Source organism: Schistocerca nitens, unplaced genomic scaffold (genome assembly GCF_023898315.1).
Source record: "Schistocerca nitens isolate TAMUIC-IGC-003100 unplaced genomic scaffold, iqSchNite1.1 HiC_scaffold_513, whole genome shotgun sequence".
Lineage (NCBI taxonomy): Eukaryota > Metazoa > Arthropoda > Insecta > Orthoptera > Acrididae > Schistocerca > Schistocerca nitens.
Genome location: NW_026046046.1, coordinates 737,182 through 745,652, shown reverse-complemented (window position 1 = coordinate 745,652; position 8,471 = coordinate 737,182).

The window sequence follows — 8,471 nt, the reverse complement described above, 5'->3', positions numbered from 1 at the left end:
CAGCCCGGCCAGCGCGGCCGCCGCCACAGCCACACAAGCGGAGGCGTGCGGCGATGACGGCCGTGCAAACGCACCTCCGCCGCCCCATCGCCCTCCCACCGTTTCCCGATCGGCCCGCGGCCGTCGGGCCACCTCGCCCGCCAACATTCGCGCCCGTTTCTCACAAAATTGCCCGCCGCAAAACAAAAACGAGCGCCGCCTGCGCAACATGGCCACCGGCCAACCGAGGCGCCGCCGCCTCTCGCCGCTTTAAGCGACGGTGGCTAACCGCCATCCGCAACTACAGACGCACCGAATCTGCCTTCAAAAGCACACACCGACAGCCGACCTCTAACATTTAGACTCCGCAAGCCACCCAACGGTGTGTGGCGGAGGGCACTTCACGTGCCACTGTCATTTACCTCCCTTCGCTGTTCCAGTCGCGTATGGTTTCGCGGGACGAACTGACAGTCTGCAAAAAAAAAACACCGCCTCCGTGCGCGCTCGAATCTCTCTAACCACATCCATTCGTGATCTCCTCGGGAGGTATACACGTAGGGGGGAAGCAATATATTCGATACCCCATCCAGAAACGCAATATCGCGAAACCTGGCGAGCAAGCTACACCGCGATGCAGAGCGCCTCTATTGCAGGGTCTGCCGCTTGGGTTTGTTAAACATCTCCGTAACGCTATCACGGTTACCAAATGACCCTGCGACGAAACGTTGGATCGTCTCCGGTCGCCTCCGTCAACGCGACCTGGTACGGATCCCACACTGATGGGCAACACTCACGTATGGGTCGAACGAACGGGTGTTTTGTAAGCCACCTCCTCCTTTGTTGATGGACTACATTTGCTACGCATTCTCCCAATAAATCGCAACCTGGTACCCGCCTTACCACCAATTACTTTTTTTGTTTTTTTTTTTTTTTTTTTTTTATATGATGATCATCCCACTCCCAATCACTCCGCACGCATACTCCCAGATATTTTACAGACGTAACTGCTACCAGTGTTTGTCCCGCTATCATCATATAATCAATCATACAATAAAGGGTCCTTCTTTCTTATATTATTCGCAATACATTACATTTGTCTATGTTAAGGGACAGTTGCCACTCCCTGCACCACGTGCCTATCCGCTGCAGATCGTCCTGCATTTTTCGCTGCAACTTCTCTGTATACTACAGCATCATCCGCGAAAAGACGCATGCAACGTCCGACACTATCTACTAGGTGTGTGAAGAGCAATGGGTCCCATAACACTCCCCTGTGGCACGCCAGAGGTTACTTTAACGTCTGTAGACGTCTCTCCATTGATAACAACATGCTGTGTTCTGTTTGCTACAATCTCTTCAGTCCAGCCACACAGTTGGTCCGACATTCTGCAGACTCTCTTACATTGTTTATCAGGCGACAGTGCGGAACTGTATCGAACGCCCTCCTTCCGGATGTCAACCAAAATGGCATCTACCTGGGAGCCTGTATCTAATATTTTCTGGGTCCCATGAACAAATAAAGCGCGTTGGGTCTCACACGATCGCTGTTTCCGGAATCCGTGTTGATTCCTACATAGTAGACACTGGGTTTCCAAAAAACGACATGCTACTACTCGAGCATAAAACATGTTCTCAAATTCTACAACCGACCGACGTCACAGATATAGGGCCTATAGTTTTGCGCATCTGCTCGACGACCCTTCTTCAAGCCCGGGACTACCTGTGCTCTTTTCCAATCATTTGGAACCCTCCGTTCCTCTAGAGACTTGCGGTACACGGCTGTTAGGAGGTTCTGTCGCGTACTCTGTGTAGAATCGAATTGGTATCCCGTCAGGTCCAGTGGACTTTCCTCTGTTGAGTGATTCCAGTTGCTTTTCTATTCCTCCTTGGACACTTATTTCGATGTCAGCCACTTTTTCGTTTGTGCGAGAAGGAACTGCAGTGCGGTCGTCCTCCGTGAAACAGCTTTGGAAACAGGTGTTTAGTATTTCACAGCTTTTTACGCGTGTCATCCTCTGTTTCAATGCCATCATCATCCCGGAGTGTCTGGATATGCCGTTTCGAGCCGCTTACTACTGATTCAACGTACGACCACAACGTCCCAGGATTTGATTTGATTTGATTTGATTTCCTGTCACGTCGGTACATGGAATTTTACTTTCGCATTCACCGGACGCTTCACGCATAGCCCTCCTTACGCTAACTTTGGACATCGTTTAGCGTCTGTTTGTCTGAGAGGTTTTGGCTGCGTTTCAACTTTGAGTGAGGCTCTCTTTGCTTTCGCTATAGTTTCCTAAACTTTGGTTGTTGTACCGCGGTGGGTTTTTCCCATCCCTCACAGTTTTACTCGGCACGTACCTGTCTAAGACGCATTTTACGATTGCCTTGCACTTTCTCCATACACACTCAACATTGTCGGTGTCGGAGCAGACATTTGCGTTTTCATCTGTCTGGTAGTCTCAAATCTGCCTTCTATTACTCTTGCTAAACAGATAAACCTTCCTCCCTTTTTTTTTTTTTTTTTGTATATTCCTATTAACGTCCATATTCAGCGATGCTGCAACGGCCTCTTGATCACTGGGTCCCTGTTCTGCACATACAGAGTCGACAAGTTCGGGGTCTGTTTGTCATCGGTAGGTCCACGATGTTATCTCCACGAGTCGGTTCTCTCTCTGTTTAATTGCTCGCGGTAATTTTCGTTCGGATAGTGCACTCAGTATAATGTCACTCGATGCTCTGTCCCTACCACCCGTCCTGAACATCTGGCACATTGAAATCTCCACCTAAGACTGTAACACGCTGGGGAAAGGAAAATGTATGTCCACATTTTCTCTCACGTGTTCGGCCACTAATGCTGCTGCGTCGCGAGGTCGGTAAAAGGAGCCAATTATTAACCTAGCTCGGCTGTTGAGTGTACCCTCCACCCACAATAGTTCACAGGAACCGTCCACCACTTCTACTTCACTACACAGGATAAACTACTACTACTAACAGCGACGAACCACTCCACCACCGGTTGCATGCACGCTATCCTTTCTAAAGCACCGTCTGTACCTATAACGATTGCAGCTTCGGTGCTTTCTATCAGCGCTTGACGTTCCGGTACTTCGACAGTTGACAATTACAATACCGATTGCCGCTTGGTCCCCGCATGTCCTGACCTTGCCCCGCGCCCGTTGAGGCTGTTGCCCTTTCCGTACTTGCCCAAGGGCCATCCAACCTAAACAGAACCGCCCAGCCCACGCCACACAACCCCTGCTACCCGTGTAGCCGCTTGTTGCGTATAGTGGACTCCACCTAAGACTATAACATGCCCTAAGGCATTCGCGGTGTACACCACCCTAAGGTGAGGTTAGGTTAGGTGGACGTGGGTTAGGTTAAGGGTTACAGTTAGGTTAGGCGTCAAAGTTAGGTTAAGCGTTCGGACGTGAGGCGTCAGGTGGCCGCACCTACCTTACGGCCGGACATCTTAGGTTAGAGGTTAGGTTAGGTTAAGGCGCCGAGAGGTCCGCGGTCAGGTTACGTTCACCTTCGGGCGCCACACGTAGGTTTCAAAGGTGTGTCGGTCGGTCGTCGGCAAGCCGCAAAAACTACAGACGACGTCGACCAAACCGCCGCAAGACCGAGCAGGAGGCAGATATACCGGCCGGCCGGCCGGCCCCACACACACACAACACAACACAAAATTAAAAACACCACCCACCGGCCAAACGGCACAAAAAACAAAAAAAACAAAAAACCACAAACCCGAGCACCACGTCGACCAGAGGCAACCCGCCGCTCACGCGACATGGCTGGCAACTAAGGGGCAAACTGCAACGGCGCTTTCCGCACCGGGCCGGATGCACGTACGACAACACCGCTACCCGTACGCAGGCCTCCCATTGCACACAGCCGCTCTGTGTTTGAACATCATCAATGGCGCGCCCGCGCCTCGTCGCGGTCGCAGCCATAACGCCGCCACTTTTGCACCAACACATTCACGCACGGCAAAACAGCTCGCCGACACAGCACAGCCGACAAACAAAAACAACCCGCGAGACGGGGGCGACAACGACAACGACAACGACAACGACAACGACAACGACAACAGCAAACAACTCGCACCAAGCGTCCAACAGGTAACAAACGGACAAGCACAGCCACTGCTAACGGCCACGACGCCCCAGCGGCACACTGCTCCTTTCCCGCCACACTCGATTCACAACGCACGCACGCGACCCCGTCAACGACACCGACACGACACACGACGGGCTCCCTTCCCGCAACCTACACCTTTCCGCCACTACGCACAGCTCCACCCGACGCGCCCGTCGCAACGACACTACTGCACGCACTATCCACCCGCCTCCTCCTCTCCCCCCCCCCTTCCCGTACACAACAACACGGCCAAAAACAACACTCACGACCCAAACATAATAACGACATGGCACGTGCATCGGCGCACATCCCAACCAGTCACCGTCGACAACCACACGCAAGGCACGAAACCGGCGTCCTTCCACGTTGCCATCAAAGCTGCACAAACAACCACAGGAGGAACCACCAACAACGGGCCGGCCCGCCGGCCCGCCCCAATATTCTCCCACCCTCACCTCACGCCGCAACCACCAAACGCACATTCCCGCTCGCTACCACACACCTCTCGGCGGCCGCTTCGCAAAAACATGACGTGACGTGACGTGACGTGACATCATCACATCACGGGCTACGCACGCACACCGACCCACTTTCCTGCCCTTCGCCCTCTTCTTTCCGACGCCTGCCTTCGGCCGAGCACACGTACGTGGCACAACGCCCAACACAGTCACACACAGTCGACAGGCGCACGCCCAGGCACGCAACGACGCAGCGCAGCAAAGGCGCCCGCAACACATACCTCCTCTCTCTTCTCGCCGCCGACCGCCCGCCAGCCAGCCAGCCAGCCACTCGCAATGTGCACTGCCAACCAGCCACACGTCCACCGCGCCGCCTCCGACCACCCGCCAGGGGGGCGCTCACGTCCGCGACAACAGCGCGGCCCGCCGCCGGGCGGGCCCAGCCGAACCCAGCCCAGCCGGCGCGCGCTGCTCTGCACTCGGCGCGCCACACATCCTGCTGCAGACCGGGCTCGTCTCTCTGTACGCGTCTGCCCGCATCTCGTCTTCCTGCGCATCAACACAACGAGGCCGCGTGAGCAAACCCCCCCGTCACAACGCCACATCACACACTGCCTTGTCTACCGCCTAAATGCACTCACCAGCCATCCGCTTCGTCTTCGTCTTGTTTACTCGTTGTTGTTGCAGCGGCGCACACAGCCCCGGCCGGCCGCATCCGAGGGTGGCCCGCCGCCAGCGTCTCCTCCTTGGGCACAGGTGCGGTGCGGTGCCGTGCCGTGCCGTGGCCGCCCATCCATCCAACCGCACGCATTTTGCTGGCCGCCTCTGCTGCAGAAGAAGACAAAAAAAAAAACGAAACGTACAAACATACACGCACCCACAGCGTGGCCACACACGGACGGGACCGACAGGCTCCAAGGCGACCAAAGGATAAAAACAAAATAAAACACTAAAAGACGCAAGCAAGCACCAAGCAAGCTGTCGCCTCGCGCCTCTGTCCTTCCGCCCCCGCCATTCTCTCCCACCACATGCCCACAAACACCACCGCCTCCCCCTCCCCGCACCTCCACATTCGCCCCCTCCATTTTGTTCCTTTCTCGTTCTTCCCTTCTGTGTGTCTGCGTGCGTGCGCGGGCGGCGCCTCTCAACATCCGCCGGCCGTCCGTCCCGTTTTCGCCGTACCACACACGCCACCGCCTCGCCTCCTCCCCGTCCACCACCGCCGCCCCTGTCCGCCCCGCACAACACCATACACCGCTGCTTGTCCTGGCCGTTGCCACCAAAGGCGCCAGCCGCAAACCGCGCCAACGCCGCAGCGCGCGTGCCTCCTTCCTTCTTGCTTCCTTCTCCGTGCCGACGCGGCCTCTATTCCCGCACCCATTCGGCCGACGACACAGCCGTTGGGCTCCGCACTGCGCGTACCGGCGTTACGCACGCACACCCACCCCCCTCGCGAACGCACGACTCATTCATTGTCTTTGTTGTTTCTCCTCTTTCTTAACGTCTTTGTTTGTTGTTTGTTTTCTTTTTTTTTTTCGTTTTTCCCCACCGCCACATGTGACACAATGCCTCCCTCCACCTTTCGTTCGTGGTTGCTTGCTTTGTTTCTCTTTCTCATTGGTACACGTCCGACGCGCTCCATTTCCACCACACCACGGCCATCGGCCTCCTCAACGGGCAGGCGCAGTGTGCCATTCTCCGGCGCACAAGCACACCGCGCGGTACTGGCGCGGCTCGCCACGCCACGCCACGCCACGCCACGCCACGCCACCGGTGCGCAGCAGCACATGTGATGTCTCGCAACACGACACGCGGTGCGCACACCCCGACCACGCGGCTCTAAAGGCATGGCACCGGCGACATGCGCCGCCCCAGCCACGCATCCGTCGTCTCAAGTTGTTCACTGCCAGCCGCGTCTGAGGCTACAACCGCACCACCACATCAACGGTCCCCCTCCCGGCAACACATTTGTTGCACAAACAAACACAACCGCCGAGCGCAGCGCGAACCACCCACACGCGCCCTCCGCGTCTCCTTTCTCTCCTTTCGCCCCCTCCCATCTCCCGAATATGCCAGCAGCGCAGCGTTACGCGTGCCCCTCACCCGTCCACACTACCGCGAAACGAGCACGCCTTCCGGGCCACATGCAAGGGCACGCCCACCACCAAATACTGCCGTATTCACGGACGCAGTTCGCAACACGCAACGCACTCTCCACCTACCTTCTTTCTCTCGTCCCTTCTCTTTAAAAACAAAACAAACACACAAACCAACCAACCACGGCTAACACACTTTTTCGCGACACCTTTGACTGCGTTATCTTGACCGTGACGGCAGCTATCGACCATCCATTCCCCACTACACACACACACACACACATCATTCGCTACACCGCACACGAAACGGCAAAGGGCAAGGCACTCTCTCATAGATTCTTCCTCCGAGCCATATCGGGCGAACGTTGCATCCGGGAAGGCAATGCAATTCAGCCGTCACTTGCAGCCGCGCCGTAAACGCATTTCAGTGCGGCTGCAATGCACGGGAACGTTCCGTTGCTCTAGACGGCGCCTCTCCGTTTTTCCCCTGTTTCGTTTTCCGGTGATTGCTTCCCCTTCTTCTCTTTCTTCGTTTCGTTTTATTATTTTCGTTCCCCTCCTCCACCATTGTTTCCGTCCCCACAGTTTTTTTTTGCTCATTCCACACGTTCTGCCCAGACAAGACATGACATTCGACCGATCACAGCCAGCCTTTCGTCGCCGTTCGCAGCGCCGACGGTGCCACAGTGAGACGGGTGTTCGGACCGACACGTTGCCGTGATGCCGATAGACAGCTACTCAGAGCCGCCGGATCGGATCACATCACCGACAAACCGGCCATTTCACCGGGGGACACACAGACAACCGCGTGTACGCCCATAACAACAAACAACGACCGTCGTCGTCTACCGTCACTGAACCGAACACACGTGCACCTTGAATGACGACACCGGCGTGCGTGCGTGCGCACAACAATCAATCATTCAATCAACTGCAGAAACGGCTATCAAAATCAAGGGCCAAATAAATGGGTACACCACCGTGCGTGTCGCCTACCCCACCCGCCCGTACAATTCTTGCGTCTTCCTAATGACTAGTAAAGACACGTCCATTTGTTTTAAAACGTCACCAACACACCTCCACGCCGTACAGCAAAGGGAATAGTAGACGGCAACACAACATTTCACCCTCGCCATCATGTATGTATGTATGTATGTATGTATGTATGTATGTATGATGTGACAAACAAACAAACCCGCAGACGGCCCTAACGGTGACATCCAACAATCGCGAGGGGTTTCAATTGCAGTCACGTGACTAACCGGGCAGACAGAGACAAAGAAAGGAAAGGAAAGGAAATCAGCGACACAGACAACACCTCCTGTCTATGTGTCGACAAACAAACAACCAACCAACCACGCCAAGACTCGCGAGCACGCATAACCACATTCGAGACCACCACCACCACCACCACCACCACCAGCTGCTTCGCAACCAACCAAACCGGGTAGCTAGCTATGCGCCGCCTCACACAAACAACAATTCCGCTCTTCCCGCAAAGGCAATTTGGTGGCCCTGAAAAGGGCCGTTTTTTGCCGCTCTCGCAACGGAGGGGAGCTCCCTAGAGCCTTAACCCCCTCACTTGGAGCTCGTGTACTTGGTCACCGCCTTCGTGCCCTCGCTCACGGCGTGCTTGGCCAGCTCGCCAGGCAGCAAGAGCCGCACAGCCGTCTGGATCTCGCGGGACGTGATGGTCGAGCGCTTGTTGTAGTGCGCCAGGCGAGACGCCTCGGCCGCAATGCGCTCGAAAATGTCGTTCACGAAGCTGTTCATGATGCTCATCGCCTTCGACGAGATG